General features: G+C 47.3%; 1 long non-coding RNA gene across 1 annotated transcript in view; it reads left to right on the top strand.

Annotated features, from left to right (window-relative positions):
• Positions 1 to 3434: 3434 nt before the first annotated feature.
• Positions 3435 to 27380, top strand: part of LOC122914266 — a 32007-nt gene continuing 8061 nt past the window's right edge. Inside the window, exons 1-3 of the long non-coding RNA XR_006385773.1 lie at positions 3435 to 3477; positions 19807 to 19867; positions 20996 to 21178. This is a non-coding gene — a long non-coding RNA (uncharacterized LOC122914266). The remainder of the gene's footprint in view (positions 3478 to 19806; positions 19868 to 20995; positions 21179 to 27380) is intronic.

Below are 27380 nucleotides of genomic sequence, written 5' to 3'. Positions count from 1 at the left end.
AGACTTCTCCAGTCAGAATCTTCCCATTAACCTATTAACTGCCCCCCCTACTCCCCACCATGACTCCCATTCACAGCAGCATTGAGCCCCAGTCACTGCCTGGGGGCTCAGCAGGACACTGCCGGGGTCAGCCTGGCCTGGTCCAGGTAACAGGGCTGGCATTTATCTTTGATTTCCCCAAAGCAGGCAGAGCTGCTTTCATAGGTGGGCAAGTTGTGCCATCATCCCCAGGGCCCTGTGCTCAGAAAGGCCCCATATATTTCGTGCTCTGCATTGCTGTCTGGAAATTCGTAATATTCTGAACCAGGAGCCCAATGTTTTCATTGTCCTCTGAGTTACATAAATGAGGTACTCCTACTAACCCTGTACCCTGGGATCCTCTAAGACTGGGGCCTGGAATCGGCCCAGCTTTGGCCACCTTCCTTCCCCAAGCCAGATCCCCAAGTGCCGTTTCTGCCCCACACAGACACATCCTGAGGCCGGCGGCAGCCTGGCGACGTGGGGAATTCGGGGCACCCCACCTGACTGGAGGGATTTGTCCTTCTGGAGGCAAGGATTGCCAGAACCGCACCTGAATCCCACACTTGAGTTGTCTCTTACGTAGCTTTTAAATGTCCTGGGTGCTATGCACTATCTTTAATTTGCCTCATCTCATTAAATTCTTCCAATAGCCAGGGGGCTATGTATTATTTTTCCAGTTTGACAGAAAAGAAAACTCAAAAACATTAAGTAATGGGCCAAAAATCAAATAACAGATCAAAAGCAAAACCAGGATATAAACCAACCTTTGTCTGGATACACAGCCTCCAGACTACCCTCCCTCGCTGCACCTGGTGGTCCTCTCCCGTGTCTGAATGAGGTTCCCTCCCGCCAGCCCACCCAGCCAGGTGCTCACTGCACGCCCAAGGCTTGCCTGTCCTCCCTCCACCATTGCTCTAGCAACCCCCACTCTCCCAGTGTGTACAAAGCAGATGCTGCAGGGCTAACACGGGAAGGGCCTGTGTATTCGTTTCTCAAGGCTGCTGTAACAAATTAGCCCCCTACGTGGTGTCTTAAGAAAAGAGAAATATATTCTCTCAGAGTTTTGGAGTTCAGAAGTCCAATATCATGGCCCTGGAATGAAGGTGTTGGCAGAGCCACAGTCTCCCTCAGAGGCCCGGGGACAGTCCTCTTCCAGACTCTGGTGGCTGTAGTCTTCCTTGGCCTGTGGCCACATCACTCCAGTCCCAAGGGCCAGCAGTGTCAAGTCTCTGCTCTGATTTCAGATCATCTTCTCGGTGTATGTCAAGCCTCCCTCTGCTTCCCTTTCCTGTAGGTATATGTGTGCTTGCACTCGGGGCCCACCGGTAATGCTGGATGATGACCCCAACCTGAGATCCTTAACTTCATTCCATCTGCAATGGTCCCTTTTGGCCATAAAAGGTAACATTCACAGTTTTGGGGGATTGGGATGTAAATATCTTTGGGGAGGTCATTTTTTACCCAGCCAAAGTTGACTGATAGACTAATAGTTGGAGGAGTTCAACAGAAAAAGAAAGGCAAAAAAAAAAAAAAAAAAAAAAGGCCTTCTGGCCTTGTCTTCAGGAGGCTCCTCTCCTGGCCCCCCCCTCAGTAGGCTCCTCTCTTGAGGAACCCCCAAGCAATGCATCCCTTCCAAGGCAACAGTTCCTCTGTACTTAAGCCACCACTCAGAGGAAGGGGAGGTTTGGGGAGAAGGCAGCAGGAAACTTAGTTAAGGCCCTAGAGCTAAAGAGCCCAAGGATGGGTCTTCTAAGGACAGCCGAACAGCAAGGTAAACTGCTCTGGGGTCTTACTTCCCTTCTTACAGACCTCTTCCAGCTTTGTAGATAAAATATGTATGAAATTCATAGACTCTGTTAAGAATTCTGCTCTGGGACCATCATATTTTCAAGCATGGCTAATAAACCTCCTCTTCCTACTCCCTTTTGTTGCTATTACTCTTTATCGTCTCTTATGACTCAGTTGGTAACTCTATGTTGTGTTCCTGCTTCCTTATGCCTACATTCTCATTCGTCCTGCCGTGTCAGGCAAATCACTCCCAGCCCTGGAAATGCTGAGGGACAATATTTGGTCACACTCAAAGGGTGGAAAGTAAAAGAACCATTTCCTGACAGAACATGGAAAGAGAATGACTTGGAAACTAACGCCCTGGGGCGCCTGGGTGGCTCAGTGAGTTAAGCGTCTGCCTTCAGCTGGGGTCATAATCTCTGGGTCCTGGGATCAAGCCCTATGTCAGGTTCCTTGCTCGGTGGGGAGCCTGCTTCTCCCTCTCCCTCTGTCTGCAGCTCTGCCTACTTGTGCTCCCTCTTTCTCTCTATCAAATAAATTAACAAAATTTAAAAAAAAAAAAAAAAGAAAGAAAGAAAACAGATACCCTTAGATAAGGTGAGATCTCGCTGGAAAAGTCTTCACCTGGACCCAACTCTGTGTAGGATGGGGCTCAGTTGATCAGCCGAGTACTGAGTACTGCACCTGTCAGCAGGGGCATTCAAACTCAGCCTTTTGTGGACCACACACACACACACACACACAAAAAAAAAAAGATTCTGAGAAGAAGTGAGGCAAACTATGGATGAACTGCCCTGTTTATATATTTGCATACATCCACCAACAGCACCAGCACAACTCTGTGCAGCAGCAAAGTAAAGATTTTACTACCAGCCCCTCCCTGTTAGACACTGGTGCTGCCCTAAACCAGGACATGGGGCCAGGTCTCCTCCCACACCCTCCAGCCAGACTCTCTAGGCCTGCCCACCTGCTCCACATGCCCATCTGGACCGGGACAGCCTCGTGTGCCCTATCCTAGCACCAGGGTCAACATTTCTTCAGAGTGCAGATATTGCCAGTTGTGCTTCCATTATTCTAACGAATTCTGCACTAACCTGTGCAGCAGCTTCAACTTTCCCCTAATTAGAGTGTGTGTCTATGTCAGTCCGGGTGCGACAGGTGAAGCAGAACTGGTAGGCCAATTCTAGAAAAAGAGATTTGTTTGTCAAGGGATGTGTTGCGGGGACCTGACCCATGCATTGTGGGAACGGAGTAAATGGCCCCTGATTGACGACTCTGCACCTGACACGGGAGCTTCAAGTCTGCGAGGTAGTCAGGAAGCAAAGACCACCAGCAGGCTGGAGCCCCACAAGCACAAGCGGGGACCCCACAAGGACAGCCTGGATCTTGGGTCCATTCTTGTTAACCCCTGACCTTGGCAGCGCGGAAGCCCTGCAGAGGCTGAGCCCCTCCTCACTAAGCTGAATTCACACACCTGGCTCTGCTGCTGCTTCCTACAAGGAGCTGAGTCAGCCCATTAGCCCCAATGCTGCCCTGGCCGCTGCCTCCCGTCCACCCTCCAAAATCTCGCGAGAATCTCCCTTGACCTCAGCCCAGTGGGAAACTCGTGGTGAGGGAATTCTTTTACGTGGACAAGCCAAGAGGACGTGTTACAAAGCTGTCAGTGTGGTAAGTCAGACTCCCCCGAAGACAGATCCCGGGACGGGGTGGAAATGCAGGTTTACCCGGAATAGTCTGCAAGCGAGGGAAGCAGGAGGGAGCCGAGGGAGAAGCTGAACACAGGCAGTCACAACAGCTCCCCGTGGAGCTCTGCAGCCCGGGGTGAGGTGGGGGGTGGGTCTTCAGGGTTGTCTGGAATCGAGCAAGGCCGCCTCAGGAAGCGCACAGGGCCTTGGGAACAGCATGAAGAGGTGGAGGTCTGGGCTGTGAGTGGAGCGGTCCACAGCCTCCACTCCTGGCCGCTGTGGGAACAAGGGTCTGGGTCCCAAAGGGGCTTCCGGACAGGCACCATCGTGTCCAGTAAACCTGCTTCCCTAAATGCCTCGCCTGTGAGGGGAGCAGCCAGCACCTGCGGGAGGAGGGGTTTTTAGGTGCGATGACAAAACTGTGTGCTGGTGGGAGTGGGAGGATTCTCCCTGTCGCCGGAGGGCTGTTCACTTGGTGACGGCTTCCTTGGCCTCTGCTTCCAAATCTCCTCCCAGCTCCAGGAGCTGGCAGTGGGACTTGGCAGTGGTTCCCTGGGATTTTCTACTGTGCGGCTTCACACCTGCCGCGTGCCATGGTGACGTGGGTGTCCCCTGGACTCAGGCTTCCCTGGGAAAACCTGGGTTTGGAATGCGGAATTCTAGAACATGCTATGAACCTCCTGCAAAGTGAGCTTGGAAAGCCGGAGCGGAGACTCTGCCTCCGGAAAGGCTGCCGGGAACCCTTTCCTTTTACTTTGCTGTTGGTGGGCTCTGGCGCCCCCTTCAAGGTCATGTCCCTCATGATTGTACAGGGGTCCTCCAGTGGCGGGAAAGACAAGGCTGCCATTTTGTCGTTTCCCAGAGGCATCAAACACTCCCTGAGACACAGCTCTTTTTAAATATCCTCAAAGTAAAATTGTCCTTAGAATTTGAGAGCCACACTTACACACAAGTGTGGACAAATGCAGAAAATAAGCACATCCATCCAATGTCTTCCATCTCCGTGACTGGCCCCTCTCACCATCTGTGTGTGGTACAAGCCAGAATCTGAGGTGTCCCCTTGACACCTCTCTTTCCCGCAGTGCCCTCTTCACCAACTACTGTCAATTTCACCTCTAGAGAACGTTCTGTCTCCCTCCCATGTCTCTCTTTCTTCACTGCCCCGTGCCTCAACCCCTGACTTTGTCTCCTCACATCTCCCTCAGCCCCTTCAATCTGCTCTCCTTTCTACACACAGAATCATGTGTGTCTGTGAGTGTTTTAAGATTTTATTTATTTCAGAAAGAGTTGTGGGAGAGAGCAGGAGCAGGGGGGCAGAGGGAGAAGGAGAAGCAGGCTCCCCCCTGAGCAGGGAGCCCGACATGGGGCTCCATCCTAGGACCCTGGGATCATGACCCGAGCCGAAGGCAGATGCTTAACTGACTGAGCCACCCAGGAGCCCCATAGAATCATCTTTTAAAAATATAGTTCTGATCATACATTCTCTGTTATTAAATTTATTCAGTATTCTCCTACCTATTATGCGCTAGATAAAGAGTAAACTTACTAAGGTAGCCCCCAAAGCCGCACAGGGCCTCAGGCCTCAGCCTGCTCCTGATTGTGTCTCACTCACTGTGCTGCAAGCAGGCTAGCTTCCCTACTTTCCCTACTGTGCCTCCCCCACAACCTCCCCTCTGGGGCTTCCCTGCTGTTATGCCCCCACCTGCTAAAGTCAGTTGAGGTTAGGATCTGCAGTCAGACCCTCAGGCTTCCCATTTCCAGCTCCAGCACTGTTTTGTTTTGTTTGTTTGTTTTTAAACCCATGTAGTTTTGGGCAACTTACTAAAGCTTGCCATATCTCAGTCTCCCCATCTGTAAAATGGGGGCAATAATACAAGGCATGGTGTGTAGCACACGGTGCCAGGTATACCATGAGGTCTTGGAAATGTTAGTAGTCATCCTCATGCACCCTGCAAGCCTCAGCTACAGTGTCTTTCCTCAGGGACATGTCCCTGGGGGCCCCCACACCCACCCAAGATCTGCTGCCCTCCCACGCAATCATGGTCCCTGTCCTTTCCTTCCTTCCACACTCCGGACACAGAGCGGACTTGTCTACCTTCCTCTCAGGCCATAAGCCTCCTTGGGGCAGAAACACAGCCTTTGTGCTCACCATTATATCTTTGGAGCCTAGCACCATTTCTCAAATTAAACGTTCCCTTTCCTGGTGCAGCAGGAGGGTTTGGGTATGGGATATGGCCTGGGCTCTCTGCCACCGTCTGTGGAGTTGGAGAGTGGGAAGCAGGAGGTATGCCCCCAGGGATGCCTTCTAGTGCTGAGGAGCTGTGAGTGGCCAGCCCAGCTCTAGTGAGCCATAAGCAGAGGCGCCCCCGTCGGCCCCAGGGCCCCCTGGAATGCACCGCTGCTCTGTCTTGGGCCCAGGCCCTGCTTCAGAGGCTCTACCGTGGAAGGCAGCCCTCCCCACCCCCCATTAGGTTAGGTTTCCAGTGTGGTAAACCAGTATGGCTACAGTGGGGCGTCGCTTTGATTTCCATCTATTACAGAACGTGTCCACCGGCACAGACACTTGTCTGGGTCAGAAACAGAGAAGGGCAGGAGGGATGCCATGGGGACGGTCCAGCATTGTAGGTTGGGAGGTCTTTCTTGTAGTGACAATGCACCAGTCATTTTGACTCCCCGATTTGTTTTACTCCTTTGTAAAATGAAACATCCTGAGCTCCAGCAAGTGTGTGCTAGCCTCTCCGTCTCAGAGAGGCTGCCCTGGCTCCTCATGCTGATGTCAGTTCTGGGTGACATGGGATCCTACTCAACACATATTTTGGATTGGACTAAGGAGGGACACCCCACCAGCCTGGGACTTAGGCCACAAGGACAGAACTCACTCGCTCCACGCTGTGGGCCACTGTGACTGCAGGTTAGGAAAAGCCGGTCCCACACTGCACAAATTGCAGGCAGGTCTGAATGCTGCAGCCGCCCTTTGGGAGAAAAACTACAAGCGATGGAGAAAGAACTGGTTTACGGAAGGTAGAGAGAGGCACTCGGCCCCAGCCAGAGCCAGCCTGGTCTCTGATGATATTGGTCCCTGGGAAGCCAGCTGTAATTCCTCTACTAGGGTGCCTGGGGATTCCCCTGTACCCCCTTCTTGAAGTGGGGTTCAGACTATTCTGTTCCTGGTAACCAGTGGTGGTTGATAAAGATGACTTCTCCTATTGGATGTCAATAAAACAACTCCTCCACCCCTAAGACTGCCTTACTCTCCAGCTTTGTACTGCCTGAAGACCTCTGCTTCACTTACCCCGCTCTCACACCCACTAGACCACGGACAGGCTTTTCATAGGGCAAATGAGAAAACCGAGACCTGGAGTGGGAAGCAGACTCACCAAAGGTCCCTCAGTGAGTCCATGACAGTCAAGATGAAAGAGGGCTGAGTGCTCGCTCAGGCCACAGAGCGTCTCTGGAAGTGCTGTCAGCCAACCCTCTCTCTCCCACGCATCCGCCCTCTCCAGGCCGAGGCTGCTACGCGTTCAGACTGTCTGCCGAACTCTGCTACGAAACAGCATCAGCCCCTGGTCTGTTAAGTGTTCTAAAAAGTTCTGAAAACAAGGCACAAACCCTGGGGATGCTAGAGCCAAGGGGACACAGGAGCCGGGGACTTAGATGCCAGGTGCAGACCGGAGTGAAGCTGTGGAGACACCTGTGCTGTGACTGGGCAACGGCTACCGGCCCAGGGAGCGTAGCGGAGCTCCCAGGCGCAGCACAGGTGTGCGGGAGTAGGGTGAGCACTGCAGACCAGGGGGTGCTTCCTAAAGTGGGAATAGGGACCCAAGGGGCTGGGAGAAGTTTGTAGAGGGCCAGCCCAGGCCTTCAGCCTCAGGGCACAGGCTACTAGCTGCCAGAGAGCCCCTCGGCCGTGAGTCTCAGGACAGACAACACGGGTGGGAGGTCACCGGAGCAACCCCACAAAAATCAAAGAAACTGGAGAGGATGGCAATCATTTTCTGATTATTATTCAAAGATCTTTTTGGTCTGTTATGTACTTCAGGAGCTTCAGGAGAAAAAGCAAAGATACAGTTTTCTAAAGGTGTCATTCCTTTGAGCAAAAAGTCCCATATTTTGAACAGATGCGGGCACTACAATAATACACTGTTTTGAGTGTGAGTTGTCTCTGTAAGCCTCACTATCAGACATAGGCGTGGCACAGAGCAGGCTCTTTATTTATTTATTTATTTGTTTGTTTAAGATTTTACTTATTTATTTGACAGAGCTCACAAGCAGTGGGAGCAGGACAGAAAGAAGCAGGCTCCCCACTGAGAAGGGCCCTGGGATCGTGACCTATTCTGAAAGCAGACATTTAACCGACTGAGCCACCCAGCCTCCCCAAGAGCAGGCTCTTTCTAGAAATCACCGAGTGCTTGCTGTGAGCCTGGGACAGGTTTGACTGGAAGCACTCTCGTATCCCATTTTATGGGTAAGGGACTAAGGTGTCAGAAGGCCCACTTCTCACAGCCACTCCAAGATGGATGCAGTGTTTGACCCCAGGCAACCCTGGCTCCTGACCCTTGCTTAACCTCAGGACTATATTTGATGCTCCTTGGCCTTCTCTTTGGGCAGGACTAGCATGGGTGGGCAGGCTGGCAGGAGCCTGGAAGGGGGCGTGGGGCCTAACCATGGAGCCTATCAATACCAACTGTGTGCCCTTGCTGGTGAGAATGTTTTTACCAGGACCTGAACCTGTTTTTTGCCTGTTTTGTCTCTGAAGAAGTAGAGTCTTTGAAAGAACGAGGGACAGAGTCAGGAAAACCTGGGGTATGAAGCTTGGGCAGCACTCTCCCCTTCTCTGGGTTTCATCTCTCCCACCAAATACACAGGTAGAGATGGCCTTGCATCTCCTCTCACATTCTCTTATTTCCAGATGATTCTCACATGTCATCTGAATTCTATCCACAGAGGAGAAGCTTATTTAAGCTTCAGGTTAAATAATTCAGCAGCTGCCACATGGTTGGCCCTCAATAAATGTCCCAGAGTAATTTAAGGGATGCCTTAGGCATCTGGACTTTCTCATCATATCTGTGTCTATCCCCGTGATTTCCTAACACTTGATGAGCTGTGTGAGCTGTTGTAAAGCCTGTGGTTTATGAAAAAGATTTCAGGGCTCAAATCCCAAGCAGGGGGCATGAAATCCCTGAGAGGAAGAATCTAGAATGTCACTGAAGCTGACAAAGAGGTGGCATAAAATAAAACAGGACCCATCTCTCTCATGAATATGGATGTGAAAATTCTAGACAAAATGCCAGCAAATTGAATTCAACAGTATATTAAAAGAATAATTTGCCACAACCAAGTAGGGTTACCCAAAGAATGCAAAGTTGTTTTAATATTAGTAAATCTGTTTATAGAACACATCAGTGGGTCAAATAAGTGAAACCATATGATTATCTCACTAGGAGCAGGAAGATCATTTATGAAAAGTCAGCATCAGTTCCTAAAGGGGACATTCTCTATAATACCAGGAGTGGATGGGGGCAAGTGGACATTTGTCAGTGGGGTGGTTTTAGTGAGATAGCACTTCACATCTGAACCCTCTCCCTATGTTTGGGGAAATTCCTCACTGTCTGAGTTCTGATGAGAGACAGAGCTTCCTCCAACTATAGAAATGGAAAAAATCCCAGATGCTGGCTGTTCCGGGTACCAGCCCCACCCCCAAAACAGCAGAGAGGCACTTGGCCTACGCTCAGATGGTGGAGCAAAGTAAACAGGCAGTGGAGAACTTTTTTTCTTTTTTAATTCAGCTTTACTGAATGCAGAGAATTTCTTTTGGGGTTCCGGTAAGAGCAGCAACATCGGTTTGCAGTTCAGTAGCTGCATCCGGGCTTCAGGGACCAGCACTGTTGGTGTCTCAAGCTGGGGCATCCCACATCCAAGATGGCGGGGGCCAGTTCTCTCTTGTGTCGTGGCACGTCTGGGTCGTGGCACCAGCTTCCTAGGCTCCCTCTGTTCTTGACCCTCTGGTGATTCTCTGAGCTATCCAGGATCCTGTTGAAATTTCTTCTCCACTTAAGTCACCCAGCGTCAGTTTCTGTTATGGGCAGCTAAGGAAGCTTAATGACACAGAAGGCTATTTCCTTAACATAACAGAGAATATGTCTCTTGTTTTCAAACTTATTGCCAAAATAATGCATAATGGCATCCCTTTTAAACAAAGAGTAAAACAGGGTGCCTGGGTGGCTCAGTCAGTTAAGCGTCAGTCCGACTCTTAATTTCGGCTCAGGTCATGATCTCAGGGTCTTGAGATCAAGCCCTCATGTAGGACTCCTCACTCAGCTGGGATTCTGCTACTTCTCCCTCTGTCCAGCACCCCCTCGCCCCACACTTGAGCACGCTCTCTAAAATAAATAAATAAATAGATCTTTAAAAAAAAAAAAAGAATAAAATGAAGATCATAACTAATCCGACTATCATTTTTTTGCCTATATATCCATATATTTTTTAAAAAGTCATATTTGTTGAGGTGCAATTTGCATATGCTAACATTCACCCCTTTCAGATGTACAATTTGACAAGTTTTAGCAAATCTACATTTATTTAAGTGCCACCACATTCATTATATAAGCTATTTCCATCATGCCACATAGTTCCCTTAAGCAACCTTGGAGCTAATTCTCTTTCTTTCTTTTTTTTTTTTTCCCAATTTATTTATTTTCAGAAAAACAGTATTCATTATTTTTTCACCACACCCAGTGCTCCATGCAAGCCGTGCCCTCTATAATACCCACCACCTGGTACCCCAACCTCCCACCCCCCCGCCACTTCAAACCCCTCAGATTGTTTTTTAGAGTCCATAGTCTCTCATGGTTCATCTCCCCTTCCAATTTACCCAAAAGCACATACCCTCCCCAATGTCCATAACCCTACCCCCCTTCTCCCAACTCCCCTCCCCCCAGCAACCCACAGTTTGTTTCGTGAGATTAAGAGTCACTTATGGTTTGTCTCCCTCCCTATCCCATCTTGTTTCATGGATTCTTCTCCTACCCACTTAAGCCCCCATGTTGCATCACCACTTCCTCATATCAGGGAGATCATATGATAGTTGTCTTTCTCCGCTTGACTTATTTCGCTAAGCTTGATACGCTCTAGTTCCATCCATGTTGTCGCAAATGGCAAGATTTCGTTTCTTTTGATGGCTGCATAGTATTCCATTGTGTATATATACCACATCTTCTTGATCCATTCATCTGTTGATGGACATCTAGGTTCTAAAGATACAAACGTAGTGATCCAAAGGGGCACGTGCACCCGAATGTTTATAGCAGCAATGTCCACAATAGCCAAACTATGGAAAGAACCTAGCTAATTCTCTTTCTAACCCCAACCCTGGCAACCATTCTTCTGATTTGTCCCTGTAGCTTGGCCTCTTCTAGAATGTCCTATAATAAAATCACATGGCAGCCTTTGGTGGCCTGCTTCTTTCCCTTAGCCTCCTGCTTTTGTGATCCACCCATATGGCTGCATGAGCAGTATCCATGATATGTATGGGCCAGAATTTGTTTATCAATTCGATGTACATTGGTCGATGTACATCGGGTTGTTCTCAGTTTCAGACCATCATGCATAAAGCTTCTCTGAACACTTACATAAAAGTTTTTGTAGAAACATGTTTACTTTTATGGGGTAAATACCTAAGAGTAGGGGCTCAGTGGGTTAAGCCTCTGCCTTTGGCTCAGGTCATGATCTCAGGGTCCTGGGATTGAGCCCTGCAGGCTCCCTGCTCAGCGGGGGGCCGGCTCCTCCGCCCTCCGCCCCACCTGCCTCTCTGCCTACTTGTGATCTGTGTCTGTCAAATATATAAATAAAATCTTTAAATATCTAAGAATAGGAATGCTGGGTCATATTAAGTAAATATTTAATTTCAGAGAAATTACCAAGCTGTTTTCCAAAGTGCTATACTCTTTGGCATTCCCCCCAGACCTCATGAGAATTACATTTGCTTTACATCCTATCTGCACCAGCACTTGACATTATCAGTCTTTTCATCTTAGCTGACTAGTAGATGTAGTATCTTGATTTGGTTTTAATTTTTATTTCTCTAATAACTGGTAATGTTGAGCATCTTTTCATGTGTCTATATCTATTTGCCACCAAAATATCTTTTGGATACAGTGTCTGTTCAGACTGTACATCTAGTTATTTTTTATGTAGCTGTTTCTCTTATTTCTGTTGAGTTAGGAGGGTTCTTTATATATTCTGAATACAAGTTCTCTATCATATTTGTGTTTTGCAAATATCTTCTTCCAGTCTGTGACTTGTCTTCTCATTTTCTGAAGAGTGGCTCACAGGCAGCATAAGTTTTGATTTTGATAAAGTCTAATTTAGCGATTTTTCTTTTATGATTCATTCTTTTTGTGTGTCCTAAAAAAACATTGCCCAACATAAAGGCACAAAGATTATATTTCTTATGCTTTCTTCTAAAGGATTTATAGTTTTAGCTCTTACATTCAAGCCTGTGATTCATACCGAGTTAGCTTTCATAGAGATGAGTGAGGAAAGGGTCAATGTTCATTTTTTGCATATGAATGCAAACATTTCCCAGAATACTATTATCATGTAACATTGTCCTAGAAGTTCTGGTTGGCGTAATAAGACACCAAACATCAGTATGAGGTAAAATTATTGGAAAGGAGGAGAAAAACATCATTATTTACAGTCAGTATGATTTCATACCCCAAAAAACTCAAGAGAATCTATTGAAAATACATAGAATTAATAAGGAGAATTCAATAAAATAATTCACTACAGAATAAACATGCAAAAAATCAATAACTTTTCTATATAACACCAATAATCATTTAAGGGTTATAATAGAAAAACAAAGAATCCTGTGCATAATAGCAACAAAATACATAAATGTCTGCAAATAATCATCACAAAGAAAGTGCAGGGCCTACAGAATGAAACTCAGAAAGCTTTATTGAGGGCATGAAAAAAGAGAACTAAATATAGATGTGTCAATCTCTTAGATGGAAAAACTCAATAGTATAAAGATGTTCATTTTTCCAAAGGATTTTATAATATTGGAGGGTTTGGGGGAACAGGGCAAAATGATTCTAAAATTTATCTGGAAGTGTGAACAGGAGGAGGGGCTGGAAAAAAATCTGTTGAAGAGTAAAGAGCGGGACCTACCCTAAAAGGTATGAGGATATTTTATAAAGATACCACATGTAAAAGATTGCATTGAGGGCTCCAGATCAAATAAGTGATAGAGCATGTGCTAGAATAGGATAAATGAGTCTAAACAGAACCTGACATGTATTAAAACTTTATGGATAATAACATTGCAAATCAGCTGGGATCACAGTATCTAGCAAGAATGGAAGAAAAGGGACGAGTTAAGAGGCTGTCAGAATAGTTCAAGAGAAATGTGATGGCAGAGAAGTTTGCTGGGTTGCTAAGCCAGAGCTGCTCCCTGGTCCTCAGGCAAGCAGGAACACCGTCTGAGCAACAGAGCATTACAGGCTGGTGGACTGGTGTGCAGAGGCAGTTAGCCTCTTCCAGCGCCCTCTAGTGACGAAGCTTAACATGTCGTCTGGCAAAGGCAATAGATGGAAAATTTGGCTCTTACCACTTCCACAGGATCAGGCACATTTATTTTTGCTTTTAAAATAATTTTAATTTGAAGGTTTCTTTTTTTGTTGTTAACATATATAATGTATTATTTGCCCCAGTGGCAAAGGTCTGTGAATCATCAGGCTTACACATTTTATAACACTCACCATAGAACATACCCTCCCCAATGACATAACCCAGCCACCCTATCCCTCCCCCCAACCCCCTAGCACCCCTCAGTTTGTTTTGTGAGATTAAGAGTCTCTTACGGTTTGTCTCCCTCCCAATCCCATTTTATTTCATTTTTCCCTCCCTAGCCTTCACAACCCACCACCCTGCCTCTCAGATTCCTCATATCAGAGAGATCATATGATAATTGAGTTTCTCTGATTGACTTATTTCGCTTAGCATAATACCCTTTAGTTCCACCCACATTATTGCAAAAGGCAAGATTTTGGGTTTTGATGGCTGCATAGTATTCCACTGTTTATATATTCCACATCTTCTTTATCCATTTGTCTGTTGATGGACATCTAGGTTCTTTCCATAGTTTGGCTATTGTGGACATTGCTGCTATAAACATCTGGGTGCACGTGCCCCTTCAAATCACTGCCTTTGTGTCTTTAGGGTAAATACCCAGTAGTGTGATTGCTGGGTCATAGGGTAGCCCTATTTTCAACTTTTTGAGAAACCTCCATGCTGTTTTCCAGAGTGGCTGCACCAGCTTGCATTCCCACCAACAGCATAAGAAGGTTCCCCTTTCTCTGCATCCACGCCAACATCTGTCATTTCCTGACTTGTTAATTTTAGCCATTCTGACTGGTGTGAGGTGGTATCTCACTGTGGTCTTGATTTGTATTTCCCTGATGCCGAGTGATGTGGAGCACTTTTTCATGTGACTGTTGGCCATCTGGATGTCTTCTTTGCAGAAATGTTTGTTCATGTCTTCTGCTCATTTCTTGATTGGAGTATTTGTTTTTTGGGTGTTGAGTTTGATAAGTTCTTTATAGATTTTGGATACCAGCCCTTTATCTGATATGTCATTTGCAGATATCTTCTCCCTTCCTCTCAGTTGTCTTTTGGTTTTGTTGATTGTTTCCTTTGCTGTACAAAAGCTTTTGATGTTGATGAAGTCCCAATAGTTCATTTTTGCCCTTGCTTCCCTTGCCTTTGGCACTGTTTCTAGGAAGAAGTTGCTGTGGTTGAGGTCAAAGAGGTTGCTGCCTGTGTTCTCCTCAAGGATTTTGATGGATTCCTGTCTCACATTGAGGTCTTTCCTCCATTTTGAGTATATTTTTGTGTGTGGTGTAAGAAAGTGCTCTAGTTTCATTCTTTTGCATGTGGCTCTCCAATTTTCCCAGCACCATTTATTGAAGAGACCTTTTTCCACTGGACATTCTTTCCTGCTTTGTCAAATAATAGATGACCATAGAGTTGAGGGTCCATTTCTGGGCTCTCTATTCTTCTCCATTGATCTATGTGTCTGTTTTTGTGCCAGTACCATACTGTCTTGATTATTACAGCTTTCTGATAGAGGTTGAGGTCTATAATTGTGAACTTTGATTTTCTTTTTCAACATTCCTCTGGCTATTCGGTGTCTTTCTGGTCCCATATGAATTTTAGGATTATTTGTTCCATTTCCTTGAAAAAAGTTGATGGTATTTTGACAAACCACAGTTTTCAAATACAGTTAGGGTCTCAGCCCTGGACACAGTTGCAAACATCTCAATGGACAAAAGAAATTATCTAACCAAGTCCAATATCAATGAGGAGAATGGGGAGAGAGGGGTGGGGGAGAATATTTAATAATAAAAATAATACCAATAATCCAAACAATCACAGAGGAAGGACTAGTAGGATGTCCTGATGGATTGAAAGGGAAGGGAAAGAAATGGGATGGTTTTTAGAGCTTCAGAGATAGGAGAAGTAGGTGGCAGCTGATGCTACTTACTAATGTAGGAAGGACTGGAAGATGAAAAGATTTGTAGGGTAAAATCAAGAGTTTTGTTTGAGATTTGTTAAATATTGATATCTAAGAGGAGAGATCAAATGGGACTCTAGAGCACAAGAGCAGGATCAATTTGAGATATATATGCATGGTAATCCCCAGCTTCTAGAAAGTGCTTTCTGCTGTGCTTCTGCTCAAGATCACCTAGGGAAAGAGTGTAGCTGAAGCAGAGGAACTCTTCAGGAATGGAGCCCTGTAATGGAGCCCAGGAATAGCCCTACCTATTTTTTAATAGGTAGGGAGAAGGATTCTGTAGGGGAACCTCAAAGGTGTTGCCGGTACTGGGAAAGAAAAGTGGGAGGGTACGGTGTCACAGGAGCCAAGAGACAAAGGTGTTTGAACAAGGAAGGAGTGCCAGATGTTACCAGGGATTTGAATGAGATGGAGATTGTCGGAGACTTTGACATGAGCTATGTAGGGGACCAACTCTATGAAGGAGCTAGGTGCTGGAGATAAAAAGATAAATAAGATACATTTCTTGCCCTTTAGGAAATCATAGCCTGGTGGGAAAGGCAGACATGCAAATAAATCATTGCCATACAGTGTGATAAATCTTAGAATAACATTTTCTTATATGTGGTCCACTGAACGCTATTTGAGGGAGATGTTAATCAAGCACTCTAAAACCAGAATGTTCCAAGACCAATAAGCCTGGGCAACCCTGCGGACCCAACACCACCTTGGGCTACAGTGCCAACTGCTGACCTCTTAGCGCTACGTTCAGAGCTTAGGATACCAATGTACTGCCCCTCAGGGTTCTCTCTACACACCCAGGTCTTGTCTGGTGCCCCAAGAATTACGGAAAAGCAATGTCAGCTCCACAGTAGAAACAGCCACCAGGGACAGGGAGACCGACCGAGGAGGAGTGGCTTCTAGAAGGCTGATCTGAGAGCAGAGTTGCTCCCCAAGGGAAGGACAAAGCAGGGGTTCCCACACTGTACCCTGGGTCCTGTGGCTGAGCAGCAAGGGGATGGGAACAACTGTCTCAGGACCCCCAGTGGCCTTGTCCCATAGGTCTTGGGGCCCGAGACCTCCCTGCTGAGCCCGTGGAGCTGCAAACTTGGAACAACCACTCACGTGGTACAGCTGAGTCCAGAGGTCTGACTTCTGATTAATTTGACAATTTCCCTACAGGTATAAAAATTAGAGAAAATTAAATCACCATCCAGCTCCTCAACATTTTCCCCTGACGACTGAAGCCTGTGGAGGCAGCAATACTTGGTTGCACATCACGCATGCCGCTGAGCAAAAATCAGCTCATTACCCCATGGTTCTGGAGTGCCCACATGCTTTCTGAGGCAGCCTCTCGGATAGGTCAGGAGAGAGGCAGTGGGACTCTCAACCCCACGAGCTGGTGAGGAGCAAGAGGAGACCCTGACCTGACAGAGCAGGGACATGACCCAGAGAAGCCTGCGGGGGCCTGGAAGGTACAGGTCATGATGTGCAGAGGAGGTGGCAAGCTTGGGCATATGGTGGGAGCAGGTGCCAGTCCCTGGTGGGTGTGGTACCAGGAGCCCAGACAGCAGAAGGCACCCGGTCACATGGTTCTGGGGGATGGCTTACATGCAGCCTGGCCCCAAGAGTAAAGCAAGTAACAGCCAAACCTGGGAGAGAGTTGGGCAGGGAGAATTCAGGGTAAGGACATGGAGTTCAGCACAGGGAAACTGAAGAAGAAATCAAGACCTATGGACTGAGTAATATGATAAAGGTAGGAATACGAGAGGAGTGTTTGTTCTTGTTTTCTGAGCAACTCAACCCTGAGAACATTGTCTAGTAACGCCTTGTCCTGATCAGGGTGGGAGAACCTAGGTCTGCCCTTACAGCTTCACTGGTTCTAGCTGTGCAGAGTGAGGACACCAGGGCATAGGAGCTAAAGGATCTTGGATATAAGGAGACCACAGAGGCAAGGTCCCACCTCCTTGTTGCTCTTCTTGAATTTTCAACAACCCCCCCCACACACCGAACACAGATTCTTTGGCTTAAAGGATTGTGTAAGTCACCTTTTTAAGAAGTCAAGCAAAAGCATCTTCTATTTGGAGCTGTTTTTGTTGCAAAGAATCAAATACCACTCTGCCTTAAGAACGGTGCAATGGTGCATGGGGACTTTAGACTAAAGGACAGGATAGGAAGCATAGCCAGACCCCACAGGGCCCAGACCTGAGGACATATCGGTCTCTCTCAGGCCACATGGTCTCTCTCTAATTCTGTTTGCATTAGATTCTTACCCTGATGGACTCTCTTCCTCTGCTTACACATACTGTGCCTGCCCCGCCTCCATGGACATCAATCAGCCCTCAATCCTGATTCTAGATCATCTTTGGTTTTAAGCAGCCCTCTGTCACTGGCTCCAGTTCCTGTGCAATCTCATCCAAATTCTCTGGGAGTCAATGAGTCACTGGCTGGTAGTGGTAAGTCAGTGAGTTGTTACTCAATAGGTCACCAACCAGGAAACAGATCAGCTATTCCCCAACTATTGCCAATGAGGGTGGAGTCACATGATACTTGCATCATCCCTTCCAGGGTCTGTGGGCAGGGTAGATACTGAATCTCAAATGTGCAGAATTATCCAGGTATCCGCATTACCAGAAATGCAGATTTGTTGAAAGACTAGACAGCAAACCAGGCATGGTCACTGGAATAATGGCCCTGCAAAGATGTCCATATCCCAATCCCTGGGGCCTGCAAATGCTATCTTTTATAGCAAAAGGGACTCTGTGGATGTGATTAAATTAAGAATCTTGAGGAGCACCTGCATGGCTCAGTGGGTTAAGCCTCTGCCTTTGGCTCAGGTCATGGTCTCAGGGTCCTGGGATCGAGCCCTGCATCAGGTTCTCTGCTCAGCGGGGAGCCTGCTTCCCTCTCTCTCTGCCTGCCTCTCTGCCTACTTGTGATCTCTCTCTCTGTCAAATAAATAAATAAATGGGACGCCTCAGTTGGTTAAGCAGCTGCCTTCGGCTCAGGTCATGATCCCAGCGTCCTGGGATCGAGTCCCACATCGGGCTCCTTGCTCAGCAGGAAGCCTGCTTCTCCCTCTGCCTCTGCCTGCCATTCTGTCTGCCTGTGCTTGCTCTCTCCCCCTCTCTCTCTCTGATAAATAAATAAAATATTTTAAAAATAAATAAATAAATAAATAAAAATCTTTTGAAAATAAATAAATAAGAAATTTAAAAAGAATCTTGAGATGGGAAGATTGTGCTGGGTTGTCCAGGTGAGCCCAATGACATCTCAAGAGTCCTTATAAAAGGGAGGCAGGAGGGTCAAATACACAGTAGGAGGCAATGTGATGACAGAAACAAGAAATCAGAGTGATTCCAGGAAGGGCCACAAGCTAAGGAGTGCAGGCAGCCACAAGCTAAAAAACAAAAGGTAGAAAAATAAATTATCTCCTCAAGCCTTTAGTAAAAATACATCCCCCTTGACGTTTTGATTTTAGACTTCTAACTTCCAGAACTGTAAGAGAATACATTTGTGTTGTTTTAAGTGACTAAATTTGTGCTCATTAGTTACAGCAGCGCCAGGAAATTTAAAGACGCAGGAAGCATGGGGTGTTGTCATCCTAACTCTGCCTGTACTCTGGGACCAAGTCTTCTTGTAGAGAACCCGAACTGCGGCTCGGTACCATTCAGGCTGTAACCTGAATTCAAGCAAACCCCACTCCCTTGTATATATCTTGCGTTTACTCGTCACAAAAGCGAAGGTTTGATTGAGTTGGTTCATCACTCTCCCATAGGCAATATTCCTGCTGAGCAGAGAGTCGTGCTAATGCACCACGACGGGGGTGGGGGGGGTGGGTTTCAGGTCAGGTCACCCACTTTGGTGGGGGGCGTGGCTTCCCTCTTGTCCAGTCAGCTGTGTCCAGGGCAGCGAGACTGCTGTCAATCAGCTCCAAGTCAGGGAAATTTTACCGAGGAAAGAATGAGCCTGGGCTATGTGGTGAGAGTCACCTGAGGACATCTCCCACAGCCAGCCGGCTTTTACCGGGACACGTTTAGAAAACAATCTTGAGGTTTTAAGAGAAGAAAGGCCTTTTCTGACCCCCCTATACCAACTTCAGTGCTGCAGCTTGAATTGTCAGAACTTCAGAGCTGCCCACCCGGGGTTCCTTTCTTTGGGGTCCTTTGATCCCAGCCCACTGTCTCCTAATGCCAGCTCTGAAGGCAGTCCTCCTCCACAGGTCAAAGGCCACCATTGCTCCTGCATCTCCCACCTTGCCCTTGGTCCTGCAGATTGGTTTGAAGGAAGGCACAGGCTCACTGCTTGCCCGGAGCAGTATTTTTAGGAGTTAAAAGAAAAGAGAAAAAAAAAAAAAAAAATCAGCTGAAGCCAATTTCAGGTTCTAGGCATGAAAAGAGAGGCAGTACTTGAACTTCTGGAAATCAGGATGGCTTAAGAAGTCAACGACATTTGAATTACTGCCTTTGGGACTGGAAGAAACCCAAACAATTAGAGGTGTAAAGGCACAGGATTCACGGCTTGATAGGTGTTGATATATCCCTCAAACCAGGTCTCCAGGCCCACAGGAGCCTGACCTCATTTAAAATTGCTGGAAAAATGCACATAATAAGCTCAGTTTGAGGGCTCTTTGACAATTCAGTTTGAATAAGCCTCTTTCCTATAGGGTTTATTTGATTTATTACTATTATTTTTTAGTTATTTATGTTTTCCTGTTATAATATGCTACCTTTTTTTTTTTTTTTTAAACAATAGAGCATCTCAGACGAGACTGTCCAGAAAAAAACTGGTGTCTTTCTATGGTGTTTGTTAAAAGGTAAGAAATTTTCTTTTTTACTCATTATTTAATCTTTTTTTGTACTTTCAATGACTTATCTCAAGATTGTTCCATCAGCTTTCTTAACCTGAACCCTCAATTAGGTTTCCCAATCACTACCATTAAATGAAAACCTTTAAAGCATTCTAATTTAAATTGTATTTGAAAGGACCCTACATATCCCTTATGATTCCTTTAATAAAGATTAAATAACTAAAACATATATATACTTTTAAATGCACATTTATATAATAGATATATCTACCTGCGAAGGCAAAGTTTATGTGCCATGTCCTACCTTTTCTGTCACTAAAAAAAAAAAAAAAAAAAGAAAAGATAATATGTTTTCTAGCCTCAGAATGCACAGCTCCTGACAGGGGGTCCCTTGGGGCTGGGTCATGGCCAATTTTATCTCATTCCCACCTTGCCGCCTGGGCCAAGGCCTCCCTCCTGGAAGGTCTGACCTCCTCATGATGCCCAAGGTCCATTAGGAAGATCCTGGGAGAGTATGGGGAGAGCAGTCAAAGTCCACAGGAGGTTGGACAGGAAGAGGGCCTCAGCACACAGGACTACGGCAGAGACAGCACTGGGCTCCCTGGGTACCTCTATTACCCCAATCTCTGTGGAGATTAGTTTTCTGCCCCCTTGTCTAGACATAGCCCCAGGCCTATACTCTTGCCAGCGGCATTTTAGAGGCAAGCTAGATAAACACTCAGGCTGCCACAAGGTCTGGAAGCCTTGTGCTCTGTGGCCAGCCCATAAGGGATAACCAGGTGTGGTTTGGAAAGCCCAGTGTCTCCACCTCACATCAGGCTCTGATGTCCCATCAGAGGCTGCTCTGTGATGTCAGCATGTCCAGGTTAGGAATGGGGTACCATGTGAACATGCCAGCAGCTGATCTGGTTTCCCAGGTCTTTGTGAGGCCTGGATTGGTCATGCCCACAGAGATGGGCCTGGAGAACTGGGGACCATTCCCAGGTCACCCTGGGCCCTCACCACCTCCCAGAGGCTTTGCTGGGACCCCAAATTACCTGTTTGAAGGAGCTGTCAGGAAACTCTATTAAGGGCTTAGCTGATAACTTGGAGTAAATAGCTAATCACAGCTTTGTTCTAAAATTTTATTCTTAGGTAATCTCTACACCCAATGTGGGGCTCCATCCGACTTCACAACCCTGAGATCTGGAATTGCCTGTCCACAGGACTAAGCCAGCCACACGCCCCAGTGATCACAGTTTAAATTGTGCCCACTTGCCTGCCTCCCCAGGTATATGTGCTTCAAGAATCAAAAGAATGGAATTCTAATGGTGGAAGGTAAGCCATATAAGAGGGGCCACAGGCCAAGAGCCCTTCCAGTTTGCCCTTAAACAAGAAGCCACCTGGCCCTGCCCTAGTCTTCCTACGGACACCTGGAACCAGGGACGGGCGTTTCAGGGTCTGACTGGAGGACTTGTCACCTTTAGGCACCTTCTAACAGAGGACTACAGGAGCTCTGGGGTCAGCTGGGGTCTCAGAGCCCTGGGCTACCTCCACAATTACAGCAGTCCTAGAGCTGTGTGTGCTATTTTTAAAATGCTAACACTCCTCCTGGAATCTGCACAGGCTTTTCTCAGCAACCTCCTCTCCAACTAAATGAAGCTACAAGCTTCAATTTATATCAACTCAATATTTATACCAACTATGATGATCTCTTATGGATCAGAAGCTCTGATTGGCAGACACATATGGTTTTGATGAATAAAGCTGTGAAAACAAATTTATTATTATCTGCAAGGGAAGAGTATAGCGTAGATAAGCCTTTGCAAAGCTTGGAGTCTGAAGGGGAAAATGATGCAAAAGGCATCCTTGGTGTTGAAGGTCAGGAGCACTGAAATAAGAATGCCAAGGGTGGGGCGGGAGCTCAGGCAAGGCTGTTGGATTGGATTCAGTCTGTTAAAGTGAAAAGCAAGGCATCATAATAGAAATAGTGTAGGATACAGAAGACAATTCCAGGTCATTGTCTTGCTATGTGGACTTGGGCAAGTCCTTTCCTTTGTTGGGTTTGTTTGCACGCCTGGGTAATGATGAGGTTAGATGCCCCTGATTCCCCCTTCCAAGGGCAGGGCCCAGCTAGGAGAAAGGGGGATTTGGGGATATGATGGCACTTCAAGGCTGTGTGACCTTGAGCAAACTGCTAAACCTTTCTGTGTCTCAAGTTCCCATTAACACCAGTACCTACTTCTCGATATTTTATTAAGTCTAGAATTATTGCAACTACTGATTTTACTGCTGCTTCTGACATCTTTGGAACTCCGGCCCCTGGGTTAGATTTAGGGTTGTGGCACAGTTAGCTCTGGGATTCCTTGCTGAGCCCCAAGACTAATTGCTTACCAGCCTCCATCCCTCACGTCTCTGCCTTTCCTCAAGGCTGCTCCCACTTTGCTATCAGCTCTCCCATCTCAGCCTCTTTTCACTCCTTGCTTCTCAGCCTGATTGCTACTGAAGCCCGACATGTGTCCTGGCGGAAGAAATCAGTGACCCCCTAAGCAGAGGGGGCTCAGCCTTGCAGTGAATGGCAGGGCTGATCCATCCCCACAGAAGCAAACACACCCAGCCGTCTGAGCCATGCCAAAGGCAATGTTTCAGCAGTACTAGAGTTAGGAGTTTTCTGAATACAAGATAAAGGAAGAATTCAAGCATCCTGTAGTAAAACACATGCTTAAGGCAGAATTTAGCTACTACAGTTTTTTGGAGTTAGGTGGAGGAAAGCACTGCCCTGTCTCTGTTTAAAGAAATGGAAACCATAAAGGGATTCCCAGGGGGGAAAAAAAAGAGAAATCTTCAAGTGAGAAAGTGAAATTACTATATTAAGAGCTTCTATTAAGCTGAATCTCTTGCTTAAAGGCTGAAAGGATTGTGGGGCGGGGCTCTGGTTGAGGGTGGGAAGGGGGTAGAGTGAAAAATGACTCAGAGGGTGTGGCTCTCGGTAACTTTGGAGAGAGGTCGGTGTAGGGACATGGGTGGCCATGCCCTTGTGTAGCTTCGACCCCCATCTCTTGAGGGTGTTGCTAACAAATGGTGATGGGTCATCATTTCTGATGTTAGGTTACAGCAAGACTCTGGATTCCGTCTCATTCCTTCTCTGTTGCTCTCTTTCTTGCTCACTCTGCAGGAAGCCAGTGGCCCTGTGCTGAGCTGTCCTATGAGAGGCCCTTGCGGCAAGGGAGTGAGGGTGGCTTCTGGCCAAGAGCCACTGATAACCCTCAGTCCACTTGCTCATAGGGAACTGAATCCTACCAACAGCCTGGGAGTGGGCTTGGAAGCCAGTCCTGCCGCCCCACTCCAGTAAAGCCTCAGGCGAGCCTGTGTCCCTGGCTGACAAGGGGGCTTTGGGGGAGGAAAAGAGCCTACAGTCACATGCTTTACACCTTTGTCTTAAACCTTAAATTCATTCTGTGAGGTAGATGCTGGCCCCTCCATTGTGTAGATGAGGAAACCGAGAGTCCAAAAGGTTAAACTGTGCCAAGTGTCATGTGACAAATGAATAGAAAAATGGGGATTTTGAACCCAGGGCTGACTAGTGCCAAAGCACACACTCCGGCCATTGCAGAAGAAGGCCATGTTTATTTTCTGTGTTTCCAGGGGAACTTAGAAATACAAATGGACAGTTGTCTAACTATCCCACCAGTAAGCACATGGAGACAGCAAGAGCTATAGGAGTAGTACGCCAAGGCCAAGCCTTCCCTGGTTGGGAACCGTACCCCACACTAGCGTGAGAAGCTATGTGCCCTTGGGGCAGAATTCTCCATGTGCAAAGTAGCCTTGTTTCTTTAATTACTTTAAAAATTTAACAAAAACTGCCAAGTCTAATGCCACTATGGGCTGAGTGCCACTTCTAAGAACTGTATATGTATGTGTTAATTCACTTAACCCTCTAAAGAAGATACTATTACAGTCATCCAATTTACAGATGGGGAAACTGAGGCAAGGAGCAGTTACATAATTTGCTCCCAGTCATTCAGCTCTAAGGGATAGCTAGAATTTAAAACCCAGTCTAGCTCCAGAGTTTCATGAAGGTCAACAGAAGTCTCTTTGGGTCCTCGGCTGTCACATTGCCTGAGTTCCCAACATGGCTTTGGGCTTGGCTGACCTGGGATCTAAGCCCCCAGTTTCTGATTTCAAACAGCTACCAAGACCGTCACGCCTGACTTTCCCCACTCAATTCCTATCTTCCCGTTCCCAGCAAGCTCCTCCTGCCCTAATTCCATCTACCCTGTTTCCTGAACTGCCCACATCTTTACCATGGGCTATGCCTGCTTCCTGCCCAGCTCCCAACTCACCACCTACCAACCTGAGGCTCGCCCACTGCCACACTACCCCGAGGACAAGATCAGCCCCAGCAACGAGGCCTATGTCCTGGCAAAATCATGTCACTCAACAAGCCAGGGGCAAGCTTGTTAAAATTGAAAATGGCCACAATTCGGGGGATATTATCTGAAGACAGTTTATTTCCAGGAAAGGAAAATGGCAATAGAGAGGCAGGAAGAGCATTACTGTGTGGATAAAAAGATGACATATGCAAATGAACCCACAGAGCCAAGAACCTAGATTAAAGTTACAGATAAATATGGCAGGCAAGATAATAGAAGCTGTCATAGACCTCTAGGGCATGATGAAAAAGCAAATCTGCCCGTGTTTATGCAGATAACAGAGGCTATTAAAGAGGCCATAACATTGATCATATAGGATCTCAATAGCCTGGCAATGGGCTAGAACAAGAATTGTCGGTTGCTGTGGAGGAGGGGCCGTCAAGCCAGTAGGGATCCCAGGCTCTTCTCTGGGAGACTTTGTTGAGCAATCAGAAAGATCATGGGCTATTTGGGGAGGCCATCCGAAAAGCTAAAAGCAATGAGGGATGAAGAGATGAGGCTAAAATGCTAAAAGCAGCATTTTCAAATAAGTCTCATTTCAGTTTAGTCTTCCCATCTGTGATGATTTTAAAAATATAGTTCCTAAATTGCCTGTGGCATCTGGGGAGCAGGGTCTATGGGCAGACACCTGCTCACCAGTGAGAATTTGGAATGGCATTTCCGGATGAGGTCCTTGTGGTTTAGAGATTAATCGGTAAAGGCGGGAGACTCACAGCATCTCAGAAGAGCAGGAGCTGGGAGGTCCTTAAAAATGTCTTAAACTGTCCCTGGCAGGCGAGTGACACACTCAGGGTCACACATATGGTGTGACCCTGAGTCTGAACTCTGAACTCCTAAGTCCCTGCTCAGGGCTGAGCCTGCTCTGGTTGGATGAAAGGAAGGTCCTTGACTGTCTCCTCGAAGGAAGTGAAGAGTAAGAGGGGAAAATGAAGAAAGAGCAACAAATTCAGATATGACGCCTCTTCAGGGAAAAAAAGATTGTAATAATGATTGTCTCTCACTAACTTAGGGGAAGATAGAAGAACAAAGATTGTCCTAACACGATTATGTAAAGGCAAGACTAGAAAAGAAGACGCAGTTGCTTGCCACAGAAGTCAGCCATCCGGGTGACATCTGTCCCACCCAGTGGTCCTGCTTTTGAGGATCCATAAAAGTCAGCAGCAAACACTGTTCTGTTGCAGGTGAATGTTCTGGAGCCTCTTCACCTCCACTGTGCCCACTGTGCCTGCCCTTGCCTCCCCAGCTCCCAGATTTCTGCCTCTACTGCCTGGTTTTAACATTTCCTCTGGCCCCTTCAGATAGTCACTCCTGTCCCTCTTCTTGGACCTCCGCTTTCTGCTTGACTCTGAGTTCTACCCACTGTCTTCCTGATGCAGTCCCTGCTCTGGCTGCTGCCCATGGAGGCCCACATGCGGACTGGCTCCCAGTCCTCTCAAGTGACACAGAATTGAGACATTTTTGTCTTGAACCCTAAGTTCCCACCTGGGGGGTGAGAGGGTTGGTAATGACGACTCTCCCTATCCCATCTCGGGAATTTGGAGCTGCAGGGCAGAAAAGAAGAGCCATGGCCCTGGCAAAGGAAAGGGCATAGCAGCTGGTGCCCAGCGTCCATGCTCGGTGCCACCGGCTGGAGCTCGGGCTCCACCGTGTGTGCCTGTGGCAGAGGACAGAGGGCAGGCAAGGGGAGAAGTTTCCGCAAATCATCCTGGTTTTCTCTTCCAGCTCTCAGGTCATGTGGTTTGCAGGAAAGGAACTGACCTGTATTCATCAGGACATTTTGGTTGCAAATGACAGAAATCCAGCTCAAATTAGCCACACTGGGAGTGTTTATTGGATTTTACTTAACAAGCCTAGGGCGAAATTGACTTAGGCTTGGCCAGAACCCGGACAGATGGAGTCATCAAGGCTCTGCCTCTCTTTCTCTTTCTTTTATCTGGGCTTCCATCTTCGTCGTGACTTTATTCTATGAACTGACATTCTCCACTGGGTAGGACAATAAACTCCTGGCTGAATCAGGTCATTGGCCTCAGAGCTGATTCTCCAAAAGGAAGAGAAGACCATCAGGGGAAACAGATGGGCCCTGAAGACAGTGCACCCACCGCGGGACAGACCACACCGCCAGAGATGAAACACCTCAAATCATGATGGTGGTGTTGGGTTGGGGAAAGTTTCCATGACTCACAGCTCCAACCGGGCCACCTTGAGTCAGGGAAGGACAGTCACCGAAGGAAAGGACATTGGGCAAACAGACAAAAGGATGTCCTCTGTAGGATCTTCATATCTCCTGTGTCTGGGGACCAGAAAAGTAATAGCTCACCATCTACAGCTGGGCAGCACCCCCCACCCCGCATTACATAGATGGATAACCACCCTGTGGTAAAGGGCCAACAGCCTCATTGGCTCAGGCTGGTGCAGACACACCAAAGACATGCCCTGATCAGCAGCTGAGAGAAAATAAGCTCAAAAGTGAAATCCTAACTGCCAGAAGGCCTGAGGAGTTTGGCTGGAGAGTGTTTTCTATGACAAAGACCAAACCTGTAGCCATGTTGAACAGGTACACACACATCTCGGTGTGAAATCTTAGTTGGTAACCCAAGGCAAACAGGTCCACGAAACAATAAACCCTCCTTATGGGCTGTGGGTAGGAAGGGGATCTCGGTAGAAGTGGTACCTCGGATACCACTGTCTCATTACTCCCTTTGGCTCACACAGGACTGCCTCCCTGAGGCCCCAGCAGGCCCTGGTGTGTCCTAGGCCGATGTCCCCATTCTCCACTGACTGTCAGGTCTCATGGAGTCTCAATCTCCTCACCCCCCTCTCCACAGAGTGTCCGCACTGCGGCCCTGAGGCTTGCTGCATGCCAGAACACCGAGTCCCAGGCAGAAGCAGGCAGAAGGCTCCATGTGCTGCCACTGCTTCACACATTTGGCTGCACATCTACCATGGGAGACCTCCATGTCCACTCCGTGAGAACAGCTCCTTCAGGGCAGCTGGCAGTCTCCCTCGGGGGATGAGGACACCTGTTCAGGGGTTGGGAATGGGCCAGATAGCAAATCAACTCCCACAGATGAAGTTGCAGTGTTCATTCATTCATTTCATAATGTAAA

The sequence above is a fragment of the Neovison vison genome, chromosome 7 (genome assembly GCF_020171115.1).
Source record: "Neovison vison isolate M4711 chromosome 7, ASM_NN_V1, whole genome shotgun sequence".
NCBI lineage: Eukaryota > Metazoa > Chordata > Mammalia > Carnivora > Mustelidae > Neogale > Neogale vison.
This window is presented reverse-complemented; position numbering and strand designations above follow the sequence as displayed.